The sequence below is a fragment of the Ornithorhynchus anatinus genome, chromosome 1 (genome assembly GCF_004115215.2).
Source record: "Ornithorhynchus anatinus isolate Pmale09 chromosome 1, mOrnAna1.pri.v4, whole genome shotgun sequence".
Taxonomy (NCBI): Eukaryota; Metazoa; Chordata; class Mammalia; order Monotremata; family Ornithorhynchidae; genus Ornithorhynchus; species Ornithorhynchus anatinus.
Genome location: NC_041728.1, coordinates 100,114,192 through 100,131,006, shown reverse-complemented (window position 1 = coordinate 100,131,006; position 16,815 = coordinate 100,114,192). Strand labels below are relative to the sequence as shown.

At 47.7% G+C, this 16,815-nt stretch overlaps 1 protein-coding gene across 1 annotated transcript in view; it reads left to right on the top strand.

Annotated features, from left to right (window-relative positions):
* Positions 1 to 16,198: 16,198 nt before the first annotated feature.
* Positions 16,199 to 16,815, top strand: part of SLC19A3 (solute carrier family 19 member 3) — a 52,048-nt gene continuing 51,431 nt past the window's right edge. Inside the window, exon 1 of the mRNA XM_029060541.2 lies at positions 16,199 to 16,295. The gene's annotated coding sequence lies outside the window, so the exon portion shown is untranslated. The remainder of the gene's footprint in view (positions 16,296 to 16,815) is intronic.

Sequence of the window (16,815 nt, the reverse complement as noted above, 5' to 3'; positions counted from 1 at the left end):
GAAAGAAGATGGCTCACATGTCTCTAGATACACCCGAGTGAATTTCCCGGTAGTCTCTAAGAGCCTTGGTCTCGAGTGTCAAATTTGAACTTGGGGAGGAGCGGGAGTAGTCTTTAACAAGAAAAAGAAAATTTAAAACTCTTTTAATAATCTGCGGTGCCTGTAACCATCAATCAATCCCTAAATCATTGGTACTTACTGAGCGCTTATTCATTCAATTCATTCAATAGTATTTATTGAGCGCTTGCTATGTGCAGAGCACTGGACTAAACGCTTGGAATGGACAAATCGGTAACAGATAGAGACAGTCCCTGCCCACTGACGGGCTTACGGTCTAATCGGGGGAGACGGACAGGCAAGAGCAATGGCAATAAATAGAATCAAGGTAAATGCTTGTTCTGTGCAGAGCACTGTACTGAGCACTTGAGAGAGTAAAATGCATCAGAGTTGGTGGACACATTCCCTGGCCACCACGAGCTCACAGTCCTTATGAGTCCCGTCTCCATAACCTGCCTGCTGTGTGATCTTGGGCAAGTCACTTAACCTCTCTGTGCATCAGTTTCTTCATCTAGAAAAAGGAGATTAAATACCTGTTCTCCTTCCCCTCTTAGGCTGTGGGCCCTATGGGGGACAGGGACTGTTTCTGATGCAACTGTAGTGTTTCTACCTTAGAGCTTAGTACAGTCCTTAGCACAGAGTGAGCACTTAACAAGCACCACAGTTATTATCTTTTCCATTGCAGACTGCTTCCTCCAAACCGTTCAGACACACTACAGCCCAATAAACACCACCACAGAATTCCACAAATATTGATGCTGCAGCCCTCTGCAACACGGAACTCTGTTTTTCAAGGAGCAAATAACCAAAGGAAGAAGTGGAGTGGAGCTCGGTGTAAAAACCGAGGTTAAGCAAACTTTTACGGCCCCTGACTTAATCTGCTCCTTTGCCGAACGGTAACTGAGACTTTGTGCTCGGTACGTTTCAAAGTTCATGATATGATCGCCACTTTACTCTAAATGAAAGAGTTATCATGATGTAAAATACCATAAATGCCGTGGTGTAAAATGCCATTAACCTAGGGCCCAGCAGTAATCTTAGTGTTTAAGGGAAAGTAGAGTGATAAATCCACCCTGTGTACCCACATTTTAAATTAGGGAAAATCCTTACCCTGACTTGTGTCTGTAAAGTTAAGTTGCAGTAACGTATCAGATATTCCTAACAGGAACCAAAAGGATGAATGTAAAAGAGCTGGATCCAAATTCCCCTTGATTGGAAGGAGCAATGTTATGAAGTCAGCCATCTCCCCCTCCTGCTCCGGGTGGCTGAGGAATTAGGAAAGCCAGACGGGGGAAAAACTCCAGGGGGGGCAGAAAAGGAACATTCCTCTCTTTCCTCACCCACATCTGAACCCTCACGGAAGGGCGTGTGTACTTAGACTTCAGCCAGGGGAGCCGGTTCCTACAAGCCAGGCCTCACAGCCATAGGGTGAAAAGGGAACGTCACGTGGCCTGGAGTTTTCCTTGAGTCAGAGACAATCACGGTGACATTTGTTAAGCTCTTCCTATGTGCCAAACCCTGGGGTAGACCCACAACATTCGGATCGGACACAGTCCCTGTCCCACGGGGGACTCGCAGTCTAAGTGGGAGGGAGAACCGGTATTGAATTCCCACTTTACAGATGAGGAAACTGAGGCACCGAGATATTAAGCGATTTATCCAAGGTCATAGAGCAGGCAAGTGACGGAGCCAGGACTAGAACCCGGGTCCTCTGACTCCCAGGCCCGTGCTCTGTCCACTAGGTCAAGCCGCTTCTCAAGGCAAGTGCTTTGCGGCTAGGGCTAGAGCACTGGGATTAGTCCAGAAGGGGTCCCGGCGTTGGCCGGTTGACTGAGCGCGGCCGGCTCAGTGGCTAAGTCCGGGCTCAAGCTGTCCCCTCCCCAGACAGATGCCCAACCTGGATGACCTCCCAAAAGAAGCCTCCCCTCGATCATTATCTGCCCCCAAGGACATCTTGGAACACTTCCTAGCTGCCCATTCTGCTCGCCTCTCCCTGCGGGAGCTCTGGACTGGTGGAAAGGCGGCGGGACTGGGAGTCGGGACACCAGGGTTCCGCTCCCTGCTCCGCACTTGCCTGCTGTATGACCTTGGGAAACTCAGTACCTCAGTTTTCTCACCTGTAAAAAGATGATAGAATGGCTCCCTCCCTCTTTTTTTATGGTATTTGTTAAGCACTATTTTGGGGAAGATACAAGCTAATCAGGTTGCCCGCAGCCCACGTCCCACATGAGACTCACAGTCTTAATCCTCATTTCACAGTTGAGGTAACTGAGGGTCCAGAGAAGTGAAATGATATGCCCAAGGACACACACCAAGCAATTGGCAGAGTGGGGATTAGAACCCAGGTCCTCTGACTACCAGGCCCTTGTTCTTCCTACTGGGCCTCACTGCTTCTCCTTTGTCTTGTCTTTCGCTGTGGAGTCGTTTCTGACCCATAGTGATGCCATGGACACATCTCTCCCAGAAGGCCCCACCTCCATCTGCAATCGTTCTGGAAGTGGATCCAGAGAGTTTTCTCGGTAAAAATCCGGAAGCGGTTTACCATCGCCTCCTTCCGGGCAGCAAACTTGAGTCTCTGACCTCGGCTCTCTCCCGTGCCGCTGCTGCCCAGCGCAGGTGAGTTTTGACTTGTAGCCGATGGCCTTCCTCTCGCTAGCCACTGGCCAAGCTAGGAAAGGAATGGACGGGCCTCCGCTTGACTCTCCCTCCCGTAGTCGAGACTGGTACAGTACTGGAAACTCTCCAGATGCGACCCTGAAAGAGGGGCTTCTCCTTACAGCTTTTAAAACTGTGAACCCCTTGAGCCCCACGTGGGGCAGGGACTGATTTGAATGTATTATATTTGCCCCAGTGCTTGGCCCAAAACAGGCACTTAATAAACACCATCATCGTCACCATCGTCATCCCGATCGGGGTTATCGTCATGACCTTGATCCAGGCCTCCTGACCTTCCCAGGTTCCCGGCCTAGCCACCTCTTCTCACCATGGCTCTCGGGCCTCTAACTGCTAACCGAGAGGCTCCAAACGGGATCCGAATGCTACCTTGCTCGGCCTTTCCGGGCTGGAGGTGTCTTGTCTGTCTTCCCCTCTAGATTGGAAGCTTTTTAAAGGCAGGGAATGTATCTGTTTACGGTTAAATTGTACTCCCCCAAGTATTCTGCACACAGTTGGAGCTCAATAAATACAATTGAAAGAATGAATGAATGTAAGCTCATTATGGGCAGAGAAAGTGTCTGTTAATTCTGTTGTATTGTACTCTCCCAAATGTCTAGTACAGTGCTCCCCGCATAGAAAGCGCCCAGGCAGTGTACTCAGCCCAATCTATTCTTATGCCATCCTAAGGGTTCTGAACTTGTTCACTGCTGTCTCTAGACTGACACCTCAACTAGATGCTCTTCAAGGTCAGAGAAAGGACCTTTTAATTCTTCCAAATGCTCCCCAAGAACCTAGTGTAGGTTGTTTTTGTTTGTTTTTAATGGCATTTGTTAAGGGCTTATTATAATAATAATGATGATGGTATTTGTTAAGCGCTTACTCTGTGCAGAGCACTGTTCTAAGCGCTGGGGGATACAAGGTGATCAGGTTGTCCCACCTGGGGCTCCCAGTCTTCATCCCCATTTGACGGATGAGGGAACTGAGGCACAGAGAAGTGAAGTGACTTGCCCAAAGTCACACAGCTGACAAGTGGCAGAGCTGGGATTCAAACCCATGACCTCTGACTCTCAAGCCTGGGCTCTTTCCACTGAGCCACGCCGTCTATAATAACGATGGTATTTGTTAAGCACTTACTATGTGCCAAGCACTGTTCTAAGTGCTGGGGGAGATACAAGGTAGTCACAGTAGTGGGGCTCCCAGGCTTAATTCCCATTAAGACTGAGGCCCAGAGAAGTGAAATGACTTGCCCAAGGTCACACAGCAGACAAGTGATGGAGCTGGGATTAGAACCCAGGTCCTCTGACCCCCAAACTCATGCTCTTTCCACTAGGCCATGCTGTTTCTCGGTCCTGCCCATAGTGAACGTCCCATACACGCTCATCAAATTGTGGAAAGGGAAACTGGTTCTCCCCCTTACCCTAAGTTTCATTCATTCATTCATTCATTCATTCATTCATTCATTCATTCGTATTTATTAAGCACTTACTTCATGCAGAGCACTGTACTAAATGCTCTCAGTCTTACAAATAAATTAAATAAAATATAAATAAATAAAATAGAAGATATTTTGTATTTGTATAAGTTAATGTGTTTCTATAACAATTATTGTATTGTATAGATATTTAATAACACTCCTCCCTTCTTCTATATAACTATTTATTTGTGGTATTTGTTAAGCACTTACCATGTGCCAGGCACTGTATTAAGCTCTGGGTAGATAGAAGTTAATCAGGTTGGACACAGTCCCCGTGGCTCAGTGGAAAGAGCCCGGGCTTGGGAGTCAGAGGTCATGGGTTCGATTCCCGGCTCTGCCACTTGTCAGCTGTGTGACTGTGGGCGAGTCACTTCACTTCTCTGTGCCTCAGTTACCTCATCTGTAAAATGGGGATTAACTGTGAGCCTCACGTGGGACAACCTGATTACCCTGTATCTACCCCAGCGCTTACAACAGTGCTCGGCACATAGTAAGCGCTTAACCAATACCAACATTATTATTATGATTATTAATCCCCATTTTGCACATGAGGTAACTGAGGCACAGAGAAGTGAAGTGACATCAATACAAATCAATTAAATCACAGATATGTACAAAAGTTCTGTGGGGCTGGGAGGCAGGGAAGAGCAAAGGGGGCAAGTCAGGGCAACGCAGAAGCGAATGGGAGGTGAGGAAAAGTGGGGCTTAGTCAGGAGAGGCCTCTTGGAGGAGATGGGCCTTCAATAAGGCTTTGAAGGGCGGGGGAGAGTAATTGTCTGGTGAATTTGAGGAGAGAGTAAGTTCTAGGCCAGAGGCAGGATGTGGGCCAGGGGTTGGCGGTGAGACAGACGAGATCGAGGCACAGTGAAGTTAGGAGTTTCTTTCTGGAAAAGGTAAAGTGGAATATGGATGAAGGTGAGAGGAACAGATGCAGTTAGTGAGAAGAAGCATGGCCTATTGAATAGAGAATTCAACTGTAAGCACTCAAGCTCATCTCCTCCAGGAGACCTTCCCAGACCGAGCCTTCCTTTTCCTCTGCTCCTCTTCCCCTCCCCATCGCCCCGACTCCCTCCCTCTGCTCTACCCCCCTCCCTGCCCCACGGCATTTGTGTATATATGTACATATTTATTAATCTAATTTATTTTATTAGTGGTGGGTATATATCTAGAATTCTAATTATCTATATTGATGCTATTGATGCCTGTCTTCTTGTTTTGTTTTGTTGTCTGTCTCCCCCTTCTAGACTGTGAGCCTGTTGTTGGTTAGGAATTGTCTCTATCTGTTGCCGAATTTTACTTTCCTAGTGCTCAGTACAGTCCTGTGAATACAGCAAGCGCTCAATAAATACAAATGAGTGAGTGAACACTACAACAGACTTGTTTTATTTTAATGCCTGTCTCCCCCTGTTGACTCTAAATTCCTTTTGGGTAGGGAATCACATTTACCAACTTTATCCTAGTACGTAGTTCAGTTCATTCATTCATTCATTCAATTGTATTTATTGAGCGCTTACTGTGTGCAGAGCACTGGACTAAGCGCTTGAAAAGTACAATTCGGCGACAGTCCTACCCAACAACGGGCTCACAGTCTAGAAGGGGGAGACAGACAACACAACAGAACAAGTAGACAGGCAGTTCTCTGCACATGGTAAGAGTTCAGTAAATACCCCCGATCAATTGTTGTATCTGTTACCACAGTTCCCGGACAACACTCCGGTTGTCCTTCTTAGGATCATAATCTTCCTAAAGTCACTACTCCAAGCCAGTCGCTCCACTCTCATTGCCAAAGACTAAACTGGCCAAGTTGCTGACTCCTCTCCCATTTGCCCAGTGTCGGGCCATTCGTTCATTCATTCAGTAGCATTTATTGAGCGCTTACTATGTGCAGAGCACTGTACTAAGCGCTGGGAATGAACAAGTGTTTGAGTTTGGGCTCTCTTGTATGCTGAAAACCTTCCTTCCTTCTGCCCTATTTTCAGCGACTCCATTTCAACTCACTCCATTTCAACTCACCGCAAAAGGGCCGTCACCTATTCTCCTCCCTCGAACCACCCAGCGAAGGCGTTTTGTAATGAGCATTGCTTCACTACCGGTAGACCAACTGCATTCCAAGGTCTCACTGTATTGTCGTCCGGGGTTGGTTGCGATTACGTTCGGCCTTCCTTTGGAGGCAGAGCTGAGGTCAAGGGGCTGAAGGGAAGTAGGGCCCCAGTCCAGGAACTACAAAACCCAGCAGGCCAAAGGCCTAGATTTCACAGAATTATCTGAAGCGAGAGTCAACCATGTCTGGTGGAGCTCTTTAAATTAAGGACGGGGACGGGGGTGGTCTATGTCACTTTTGGCTTTCCCTCTCTCTCCGCTTGCACTGCTGCTGAGCTCTCCTGACGGTCTTGAGGAAGGTCCTGCCATATTCGTGAGTACACCCTCCTGTCTGTCTTTAAGGGTCCTTGGGGAAAAAAATAGGAGTTTGGCTGTTAAAAGTAACTGCGGCATTTGTTAAGTGCTAACTGGGTGCAAGGCACTGTACTGAGCGCTGGGTGGGTACAAGCAAATCGGGCTGGACGCAGTCCCTCTCCCTCGTGGGGTTCACGGTCTAGATGGGAAGGAATAGGCTTTAATCCCCATTTTACGGATGAGGAAACCGAGGCATAGAGAGAAGCCAGGTGGCTTGTCCCAGGTCACACAGCCGACAAGTGGCAGAAACAGAATTAGAACCCAGGTCCTTCTGACTCCCAGTTCCCTGCTCTATTCACTAAGCCATGCTGCTTCTTGTTGATAGAAGTTGGTGGATCTAGGATCTAGGAATGAGTTTTAATTTAGACCTGGTTTAGTTTTCCTCTCTTTCTCTCTCTTTGTTTAATTTCTCTCTCCCTCGCTCTCTTTTCTCTCTCTGTCTCCCTGTACATTCTTTGGAGCCACAGTCCAAAATCATTTAGAAAACGATTCCCAAATGAGCCCCCTCTAGACTATAAGCTTCTTGTGGACAGAGTGGTGTGTCTCTGTCGTACTCTCCCAAGTATTTAGTACAGTGCTCTGCACACAGTAAGTGTTCAACAAATATGATTGATGGATTGATTTATTTATGGTATTCGTTAAATGCTTCTTATGTGCCAGGCACCGTTCTAAGTGCTGGGATAGATACAAGCTTATCAGGTTGGACACAGTCCATGTTCCCCATGGGGCTCACAGTCTTAATCCCCATTTTACAGACGAAGTAACTGAGGCTCAGAGAAGTGAAGCGATTTGCCCAAGGTCACGGAGCAGACAAGTAACGGACCTGGGATTAGAACCTAGGTCCTCTGACTCGGAGGCGCGTGTGCTATCCATCCAAACATGCTGCTGAAGCAGCCTGGCTCAGTGGAAAGAGCCCGGGCTCGGGAGTCAGAGGTCATGGGTTCAAATCCCAGCTCTGCCAACTCATCTGTAAAATGGGATTAAGACTGTGAGCCTCACGTGGGACAACCTGATTACCCTGTATCTACCCCAGCGCTTAGAACAGTGCTCTGCACATAGTAAGCGCTCAACAGATATCAACATTATTATTATTATTATTCTTGGGTAGTCTATCAGTCTCTGAATTATTCCCCAGCCGCTCTCCCACTTCCCCTGACAGGATGGCTAGGGCTGTAACCCTAGAGCCGGTCATCCCCTCGCCATCTGATGTGAACTAATTGCCCCAAGTAGTAGCGGTGCTTACAAAGTGCTTACAGCGTGTAGAACACTGTACTAAGCTCTGGGGAAGAAGACGCGGTGAGAATCGGACAAGAGCTCTGGCCCTCGGGTGGCAAGATGGAGGGCCCTCATAATTTATAAAAGGCTTTGTTGGTGAAATCAGTCGATCGGTAGTATTTATTGAGCTCTTATTGTGTGCAGAGCACTATGCAAAGCACTTGGGAGGGAACAATAAAACAGTTGGTAGACATTTTCGCTCCCCGCAAGGGTGTAGAAGACGGAGTTTTCTGTCCTAATAATGTTGGTATTTGTTAAGCGCTTACTAGGTGCCGAGCACTGTTCTAAGCACTGGGGGGAGATACAGGGTAATCAGGTTGTCCCAGAAGTGGGATGTGGAGTCTCCCAGCCAGAAATAATGTTGGAAACCACAATTCCCGTGTTCAAGCAACCAATGGGTCGGTCGTATTTATCGAGCCCTTATTGTGTGCCGAGCACTGTACTGCGTGCTTGGGAGAGTACAACACAACAGCATAACAGACACATTCTCTACCCGCAACGAGCTGTTCGCTTTTGGATTGGTCTTAATTTTGAGGTAGAGTTGCTGTCTCCCAGAAGACTCGCACTAGCTCTCTTGATTTAGCTTCAGGTAATGTCCGTCTGTTTGAGGCCGCATGACCTAGTGGCTAGAGCCTGGGCCTGGGAGTCAGAAGGTTACGGGTTCTAATCCCGACTCTGACACATGTCTGCTGCGTGACCTTGGGCAAATCACTTTACTTCTCTGGGCCTCAGTTCCTTCATCTGGAAAATGGGGATGGAAACTGTGAGCCCCACATACGACGGGGACTGTGTCCAACCCGATTTGCTTGGAACTCCCTTCCAACGCTTAGTACGGCGCCTGGCACACAGTAAGCATTTAACAAGTACCATTATTATTATTATTATTCAGGTAACGTTATCGCTTTCGGCTTGGTTACCAGTAGAGAGCTTTGGTTGTTTATTGTAACTACATGTAGTATACGCTCAATAAATACCGTGGATGACATTATTATGTAAGTTTTGCCAGGTTCAGGCTTCTGCAAATGCCTTCTCCAGACAAATGATTTGTCAATCAATCCATTGATAAATGATATTTACTGAGTATCTATTAAGCGCTGCACTAAGCATTTGGGAGAAACAAAACACGTGTTCTCTGCCTTAAAGAAACTTGCAATTTAATGGTGAGAGACACAGACAAAGGTTATTTGCAAATGGAGGGAAAGGAAGAGGAAAAATGGATATTAAAGGAAGTAGTACCCCAGTTTAAGGTTATCCCACAAGTGACTGTGGGCAAGTCACTTAACTTCTCTGTGCCTCAGTTCCCTCATCTGTAAAATGGGGATTAAGACTGTGAGCCCCACATGGGACAACCTGATTCCCCTGTGTCTACCCCAGCGCTTAGAACAGTGCTCTGCACCTAGTAAGCGCTTAACAAATACCAACATTATTATTATTATTATTACATGCAACCCAGAGATGTATCACACGTGAATTGCTGACAGGCTCCATGGTCTGCAAGGCCCGTCCCCAAAGTTACACTGTATTCTCCTAAGTGCTTAGTACAGTGCTCTGCACACAGTAAATGCTCAATAAATGGCTCAGTGGAAAGAGCACGGGCTTTGGAGTCAGGGCTCCTGAGTTCGAATCCCAGCTCTGCCACTTGTCGGCTGTGTGACTGTGGGCAAGTCACTTAACTTCTCTGGGCCTCAGTTCCCTCATCTGTAAAATGGGGATTAAGACTGTGAGCCCCACGTGGGACAACCTGATTCCCCTGTGTCTACCCCAGCGCTTAGAACAGTGCTCGGCACATAGTAAGCGCTTAACAAATACCAACATTATTATTATTAAATACCATGGATGATGAATCGATTTGCTCCTTGACGTTTTTCTTCCTGCTCTGCCCTGTTCCACCCACTTCCAGGTCCTGAGCTCAGACAGCACCCCCTCCCTCATTTTCCCTAGACCCTTTTCATTCCTCAGATTGTTTTTAAACCAATGGGCACCGTAGCATCCACTCAAGTCACGCTCCAGCACCAGCAGAAGAGAAGCAGAAAAATGTTTCCAGAGTCCATCGATCAATCAATGGAATTTACTGAGCTCTTACTGTATGCAGAGCCCTGTACTAAGCACTCGGGCGAGTACAATGCAATAGAGTGGCTAGATCCATTCCCTGCTCACAAGGAGCTTAAATTCTAGAGGGGGAGACAGGCATTAATATAAATAAACTATGGATATGCACGTATGTGCTCTGGGGCTGAGGATTGGGTGAATACCTAGTGCCTGGGACCCTCCCAGAGGTCAGATTCCCAGTCCCAGCTCTGGCTCCTTTCCCCAAGCGTTAGGCAGGTGGCCATCGGCTAGTATTCCTCCAGACAGCCCAGTTTCCAGCAACACAACAGTGTTGCCATCCCGGAGTGGCTGGAAACTCCTCTCCGATACCGATATGGAATCGGATGCTTCTGTAGATTTTTTTGGGTTTGTTTGATCTGAGCCCCAAGAACAGCCATTCTATTCCTAGCTTGGACAGTGGCTAGAGAGTGGAAAGCTACAATCCTGGGCAGCAGCAGCATGGGAGAGGGTCGAGGATGGAGACTCGATTTTACTGCGCGGAAGGAGACGGTGGTAAACCACTTCTGTATTTTTACAAAAAAACCTCTCTGGATACACTACCGGAATGATTGCAGATAGAGGGGAAGCCTGCTGGGACAGACGTGTCCATGGGGTCCGCTGGGTCCATGGGGTCCGCTGTGGGTCGGGAGACAACTCGAGGGCATAAGAAGATTCCCTCCTGGGCTTCTATGAGGTGTTAAAAGTTCACACAGACCGGGGAGGACAATGCAACCTGTCTGGAGCAAGTGGGAGGGTCAAAGGATCTCCTAGAGGGACACTCCCCATCGGCCAATTTCTAACTTCCACCTTATGGCACATGTTCACATTATCCCATTGTGGCCTAGTGGATAGAGCATAAATCTAAGAGTCAGAAGGATCTAGATTCTAATCGCGGCTCTGCCACTTGTCTGCTGGGGACAACCTGAGAAGCAGCATGGCTTAGTGGAAAGAGCCCAGGCTTGGGAGTCAGAGGTTGTGGGTTCCAATTCCGGCTCTGCCACTTGTCTGCTGTGTGACCTTGAGCAAGCCACTTCACTTCTCTGGCCCTCAGTTACCTCATCTGTAAAATGGGGATGAAGATTGTGAGCCCCATGTGGGACAACCTGATTACCTTGTATCTACCCCAGCGCTTAGAACAATGCTTGGCACATAGTAAGCGCTTAACAAATATCATCATCATTATTATTATTGTTATTTAAGAGAGCCTTGAAGCTAGGGATTACTGCGATCTGGCAGATATGGAGTTAGGGTAGTGCCAGGCAAGAGATTGAAAGTGGAAGAATCAAGAACAAGGTCCAGGGGGAAGGTGAATTTGAGAGTAGCAGATGAAGATAGCTGATAGGTAAGACTGGGAGAGGTGGTACAGAGCCTTAAAGCGATAGTCCTTTCTTGATTCCTAGGCTGGTTCATAATCATCTGGATATGGCTTCCAGGGCACAGTCCAGAGCTTCCAGAGCACTGTCTGGGGTTTCCAGAGCCCAGTCCGAGGCTTCCAGGATACATTCCAGGGGTTTCTGGAACACATTCGGGGATTCCAGGGCACAGTTCAGGATTCTAGAACACAGCTCTAGACTTTTGAGGCATAATCCATGGTTTCCAGGTTACAGTTCGGGGCTTCCAGAAGACAGTCCAGGGCTTCCAGGACACAGTCCAGGGCTTCCATGGCACAGTCTGGGGCTTCCAGAGCACTGTCCGGGACATCCAGAGCACGGTCCAGGGCTTCCAGAAGACGGTACAGGGATCTAGAGCACAACTTGGGACTTTCAAGGCACAGTTCGGGGCTTACAGACAGACCAGGGTTCCAGAACATAGTCCAGGGCTTCCAGAGTTCAGCCCAGGGCTTCCGGGGTGCAGTTCAAGATTCCCAGTGTACAGGTTGGGGCTTCCAGAGCACAGTCTAGGGCTCCCAGGGCACAGTCTGGGGCTTCCAGGGTACAGTCTGGAGCTCCAGAATACAATCTGGGGCTTCCAGATCTGGGACTTCCAGGGCACAGAATTGGGCTTCCAGGGCACAGTCCGGGGCTTCCAGAGCACAGTTCGGGGCTTCCGGAGCACTGTCCTGGACTTCCAGAACACAGTCCAGGGTGATAAAGCACAGTCTGGACTTTCAAGACAGAGTACAGGGTGCAGTCTGCAGATTCCAGACCACTGTCCAGGGTTTCTAGGACACAGTATTGGGCTTCCTGGGCACAGTTCAGGGCTTCCAGAGCACAGTCTTGGACTTCCAGGGCACAGTCTGGGGCTTCCAGAACACAGTCCAGGGTTATAAAGCACAGTTCTGGACTTTCAAGACAGAGTCCGGGGCTTCCAGGACATAGTCCAGGACTTCTAGTATACCGTCCGTGGTTTCCAGGATACAGTCTGGGGTTCCAGGGCATAGTCCAGGTTTCCAGAGCACAGTCCAGGGTTTTCAGGGCACAGCCTGTTACTTCTAGTGTTCAGTACAGTGCCCGGCACACAGTAAGCGCTTAATAAATACCGCAATTATTATGACAGAAGTCGTTCCTGGGTTTTCTGAGCACAGTCCAGTGCTTCCAGGGAGCAGCTCAGGACTTCCAGGGTACAGTCCATGGCTTTCAAGGCACTGCTCAGGGCTTCCAGACCACAGTCCGGTGCTTCCAGAGCACAAACCCGGCTTCTCTTCCATTCTCATGTGATCAGTCATATTGTCGCAGAGTCATTTACACGTTATCCCATTCAATAGTATTTAATAAAGGCCTAGCGTGTGTCAAACACTGTACTAAACACTGGAAAAAGCAGCCTGGATGAAGATCAGACTACACCAAAGATTTGCAACTAGAGGAGCAATCAGTGAGGGATACTGAGAAGCAGCTTGGCCTAGTGGATAGAGCACAGGCCTGGAAGTCAGAAGGAACTGGGTTCTACCCCGACTCTGCCACTCCTCTGCTGGGTGACCTTGGGCAAGTCACTTCATTTCTCTGGGCCTCAGTTACCTCATCTGTAAAATGGGGATTAAGACCGTGAGCCCATATGGGACATGGACTGTGTCCAACTGATTAACTTGCATGTAACCCAGTGCTTAGTAGAGTGCCTGGCACAAAGGAAGCACTTAAGAAATATCATTTAAAAAGAAAAATGTTTCAAGTTGCCCATCACTCAGGGAGTATTGTTCTGTGTCCCAAAAGTCCTAACAGCGACAATAACCCTACTGGAGAAAGGACTTCTAGGAGTCTGGATGGATCGGGTTGCTGGGCAAAAGGAACAGCCTGGCCTGGGAGAAGCATCTACCCAAACTTTTCAGGGCAGACACATTTTTTAATAGTTTCCGTGGGGAATGAGACTGGAATAAAATGAATAGGTTGTAATTAAGGAATAGAACTCGGAGTGGGAAGGAGAAAGAATGACTGTTATAAAACCTCCTCTAGCTGGATGGGACTCATATGCATTTCAAAGAAACCAACCTAGATAAAGAAGGGTTCAGGGAAACTAGTCACAGACTTGATACTAAAATTCTGGCAGATAAAAAGTTGTAAAAATCCTTTGATGGACAAATGCTGAGATTTCGATGATAAGGAGACAGGAAAAGAAGGCCCCAAAACACTGGTTATAGGAAATACAAGAAGCAGGAGGGGAGTCCTGAGTTCTTACCACTCACCTGGCGGGTGACCTTGGGTAAACCACTTAACGTTTCCTCCGTTTTCTCATCTGCAAGTCTCACATTTCCTCTTGCCTTCAAGACCTTTCTACCAGGATGTCCTGCCATCACCTCTAACTTAAAAAGAGAACTCATCATCTTCCCACCTAAATCCTGTCCTCCCTCTGACTTTCCCATCACTGTAGTGGGTCAGTCAATCGTATTTATTGAGTGCTTACTGAGTGCAGAGGACTATACTAAGTGCTTGAGAGAATACAATATAACAGTAAAACAGACACATTTCATGCCCACCACAAGTTTACAGTCTAGAGGGGGAGGCAGATATTAATATAAATAAATGAAATTACAGATGTGTACATAAGTGCTGTGGGGCTGGGTGGAGGGATGAATAATGGAAACCAGTCAGAGTGACACAGAAGGGAGTGGAAGAAAAGGAAAGAGAGCTTAGTCTGCACTATTACCATTCTTCCTGTCTCACAAACTGGTAATATTGGCGTTATTCTTGACTCCTCTCTCTCTCATTCAACCCACATATTCAATCTATCACTAAATCCTCTCAGTTCAACCTTCATAATATTACTAAAATCTGCCCTTTCCTCTCCATCCAAAACACTTAATCCAAGCACTTATCCTATCCAGCCTCGATTATCATTTCAGCCTCCTTGCTGACCTCCCTGCCTCCTGTCTCTCCCCACTCCTGTCTGTACTTCACTGCTGCCAGGATCATTTTTCTACAAAAACATTCAGACCATGTTTCCCCATTCCTCAAGAACCTCCAGTGGTTGTCTATCCACCTCTGCATCAAACAGAAACTCCCTACCATCTGCTTTTAAGCACTCAATCAGCTTGCTCACTCCTACCTCACCTCACTACTCCCCTTCTTCAATCCAGCCCATCCACTTTGCGCCTCTAATGCCAACCTATTCACTGTACCTTGATCTTGTTTATCTCACCCCCGAACTCTCGTCCACATCCTGCCTCTGGCCTGGAATGCCCTTTCTCCTCATAGCCTCCAAATAATTATTTTCCCCCCCTTTCAAAGCCTCTTTGAAGGCCCATCTCCTCCAAGAGGCCTTCCCTGACTAAGCCCTCCTTTCCTCTTCTGCCATTCCTTCTGCGTCACCCTGACTTGCTCCCTTTATTCATCCCCCCTCCCAGTCACACTTATGTACTAGCTGTAATTCATTTATTTATATTAATGTCTGTCTCCCCCTCTAGACTGAAAGCTTTTTGTGAGCAAGGAATGTGTCCACTGTATTGTCATATTGTATTCTCCCAAGTGTTTAAGTCAGTGCTCTGACACAGTAAGCGCTCAATAAATACCATCAATTTATTGATTAGATATCTGTTCCCCTTCCCCTCAGCAGTGGGTCCAGTGTGGGATAAGGATTATGTACAATCTGCTTCTATTTTATCTGGCCTAATACTTAGTACAGTGCTTAGCACAGAGCAAGTGCTTAACAAATAGCATTATTATGTTAGCGATCAAGCCAGTGGTATTGACTAAAGGCAGTCAGACAAGTGGAGGGACTTGCCCAAGGTCACCCAGCAGATACATGGGGGACCCAGGAATAGAACCCATGCTTTCACCTGCTTTCTATCAATGAGCAATGTCCCTTGGCCAGTTAAAGACTGCTCAGGGTGCCTAATTCAAAAGCCACTTGGGCAGTTTGTATTTTCAGACAATTAGGAGGGCAGAGCAGCGTGGCTAAGTGGAAAGAGCCCGGGCTTGGGGGTCAGAGGTCATGGGTTCGAATCCCAGCTCCGACACTTAGCTGTGCGACTGTGGGCGAGTCACTTTACTTCTCTGTGCCTCAGTTCCCTCATCTGTAAAATGGGAATTAAGACTGTGAGCCTCACGTGGGACAACCTGATACCCTGTATCTACCCCAGCGCTTAGAACAGTGCTCTGCACATAGTAAGCGCTTAACAAATACCAACATTATTAATACAGTGCCAAGAATAGTTTTCACTGGCATTCACTCTATATACACAAGCTGATCCTATCCGTAATGAGGACAGTTTCCCCACTCGGAAAACTTTCCAGTCATTGTTCCTCTGCACTCTGAGTAGGGGTCTTCTCTAAGAGTTCTGTATCTCTCCAACCCCCTAAGCAGATGGGCTGGAAGAGAGGGCCCCCAGGACATCCTCACTGTATCTCGATCTCATCTATCTCCACCTCCGACCCCTCACCCAAGTCCTGCCTCTGGCCTGGAACTCTGACAATCATTCTCCCTACCTTCAAAGCTTTACTGAAGGCGCATCTCCAAGAGGCCTTCCCAGACTAAGCCTTCAATTCTTCCTCTCCCACTCCCATCCGCATCACCGTTGCACATGGATTTGCACCGTTTATTCACCCCCTCCCTCAGCCCCACGGCATGTATGTACGTATCTGTAATTGATTTATTAATACTAATGTCTGTCCCCTCCTGTCTCCCAGTTCCTCGTGAGCAGGGAATGTGTCCGTCAACTCTGTTATACTGTACTCTCCCAAGCTCTTAGTACGGAACTTTGCACACAATAAGCGCTCCATAAGCGTGACCGATGGACTGATTGACCCTCCACAGGCTAAGTTCCTGAAGAACACTTATGCTGAGTTTCTGACTTGGAGCGAAAGAATCTCAACCAGACAGAAGAGCTTTTAGGGTTTACCTTGGCCTGGGGACTCCTGTTCAGGTGAGTTGGGGCCGCTGTTAAGATACATGCGGCCAGAGGTCCAGATCTCTAGAAGAGGTTGTTGCTTGTTCCTGGGTGGGAAGGCAGGCTGGGTTAATATCTCATGGGAGGCAAGTTGAAGAATTGAGGAGGGAGGACAGTCCGAGCTGGAAATCACATGGAAGATTAGCTCATCCCTCCTGAGTTGCTTCTGTTGTCGTGGGAAAAGGGTTGAATAGGAGGGTGATTGCTAGAGGTGCTGTTTATGACTTGGCCCCTAAAACGTGTTTCTCCAGGGTTATAATAATAATTAATGTATTTGTTAAGCACTTACTATGTGCCAGGCACTGTATTAAGCACTGGGGTGCATACAAACAAATCAAGTTGGACACAATCCCTGTCCTGCATAGGGTTCACAGTCTTAATCCCCATTCCTCAGTTGAGATAACTGAGGCACAGAGAAGTGAAGTGACTTGCCCAAGGCCACACAGCCAACAAGTGGTGGAGCCGGGATTAGAACCCATGACCTGCTGACTCCCAG